The following is a 2,233-nucleotide window of genomic DNA, read 5'->3' as shown; positions in this document are numbered from 1 at the left end:
AAACTGGCATTCTGATCGAGCAGTCTGGGATATTTCTTGAGGCATATGATAGGGCGGGGGGGAGGGTCATATTTTCATCCACCTCCTTCATAGCTCAGAATGCTCCTGGGGGGGAGCTGGCCCAGTTTTTTTGAAGAGGGGCGGATAGTACTGAACAACAAAACAAATAGCTGGAAGTCTTGGCGTAATAAATTAAACACGTTTATTTGTCACGTGCACAGGACACAGTGAGTGTAAATGGTACAGTGAAATCCTTACACACAAAAAATAGCAAGGTAGAGGAGGAGCAGAGGAGGAGCTAGCAAAACGGCCACCATCCCATCTTGTCTAATAATAATGTGGTGAGTATCTTCATCAGGTAATGTGACTCATCCAAATTCGTACATATTACAATTGAGTGATATTGTCTGTGTTCAATGTAAACCAACTGGTGTGAGTAGTCCCAAGTACAGTGTTTTGGATTGTAGTCCTCCTGTGCTAGGTCAATCATCTGCTGAATCTGGGTCAGGTTTTGTGGTTGCGACTTGTTCCTTATGTTGAGTAGTCTGGTATTGTCTTGTGTTACAATCACTGCAAAGAGGTGTTAAAATTCATTGCGGATGCCTGTTCCTTATTTTTAGACGACAACAAAAAAGGGTCACGTTTATTGACAAGGTAACCTTCCCATTGTGTTGGCAGGCCAATCTGCATCATGTGTTAGTTTAATTCTGAACCTTGTACACTTTACATGTATTCTCGTATGAAGGTCACAGATACCCCACAGGCTGGATTCCAGAATACCAGCCACTAGAGTTACAGTTGTATCATCAGTAAGTCTTTTAATACCCTGTTGAGTGTAGAGCTTGGGGGTTAGTTTAGCACTAACCTCAGTACTATGGTTATGGGTTAGTAAAGTACTTGGTTAATTGTTTGTTGTGGTGCAGAACAAGAAGTTAAATACGGTTGCAGAAAGCCTGGCGTTGACAGAAAACACAATTTATATATATTTTTTCTTTTAGCAGCCACTTTAATCCAGAGCGATTTACAGGAGCAATTAGAGTTAAGTGCCCTTCTCAAGGGCACATTGACAGATCTAGTCAACTCTGTGATTTGAACCAGTGTCCTTTCGGTTACTAGCCCAACACCCATAGCAAGTAGGATACCTGTTGCCCGGTTTTGCCTACAGTATCAAAGTGGAAATATAAGTGTGAAAATTACATTGGTTTCCTTACCCTGTAAGGAGTCTATGGGACACGATATGACAGAAATCCACGTGAAACGCTAGCTGAGCAAGATTTTTATTGATTTTATTTTTTATTTTATTCCACCTTTATTTAACCAGGTAGGCAAGTTGAGAACAAGTTCTCATTTACAACTGCGACCTGGCCAAGATAAAGCAAAGCAGTTCGACACATACAACAATACAGAGTTACACATGGAGTAAAACGAACATACAGTCAATAATACAGTAGAAAAATAAGTCTATATACAATGTGAGCAAGTGAGATGAGATAAGGGAGGTAAAGGCAAAAAAAGGCCATGGTGGCGAAGTAAATACAACATAGCAAGTAAAACACTGGAATGGTTGATTTGCAGTGGAAGAATGTGCAAAGTAGAGAGAAATAATGGGGTGCAAAGGAGCATAATAAATAAATAAATACTGTAGGGAAAGAGGTAGTTGTTTGGGCTAAATTATAGATGGGCTATGTACAGGTGCAGTAAGTAATCTGTGAGCTACTCTGACAGCTGGTGCTTAAAGCTAGTGAGGGAGATAAGTGTTTCCAGTTTCAGAGATTGTTGTAGTTCGTTCCAGTCATTGGCAGCAGAGAACTGGAAGGAGAGGCGGCCAAAGGAAGAATTGGTTTTGGGGGTGACCAGAGACATATACCTGCTGGAGCGCATGCTACAGGTGGGTGCTGCTATGGTGACCAGCGAACAGAGATAAGGGGGGACGTTACCTTGCAGGGTCTTGTAGATGACCTGGAGCCAGTGGGTTTGGCGACAAATATTAAGCGAGGGCCATCCAACGAGAGCGTACAGGTCGCAGTGGTGGGTAGTATATGGGGCTTTGGTGACAAAACGGATGGCACTGTGATAGACTGCATCCAATTGATTGAGTAGGGTATTGGAGGCTATTTTGTAAATTACATTGAGGATGGGTAGGATGGTCAGTTTTACAAGGGTATGTTTGGCAGCATGAGTGAAGGATGCTTTGTTGCGAAATAGGAAGCCAATTCTAGATTTAACTTTGGAT

Source organism: Oncorhynchus tshawytscha, linkage group LG05, assembly GCF_018296145.1.
Source record: "Oncorhynchus tshawytscha isolate Ot180627B linkage group LG05, Otsh_v2.0, whole genome shotgun sequence".
Classification (NCBI taxonomy): domain Eukaryota; kingdom Metazoa; phylum Chordata; class Actinopteri; order Salmoniformes; family Salmonidae; genus Oncorhynchus; species Oncorhynchus tshawytscha.
The sequence above is the reverse complement of the archived record's forward strand: the minus strand, read 5'-3'. Positions refer to the sequence as shown.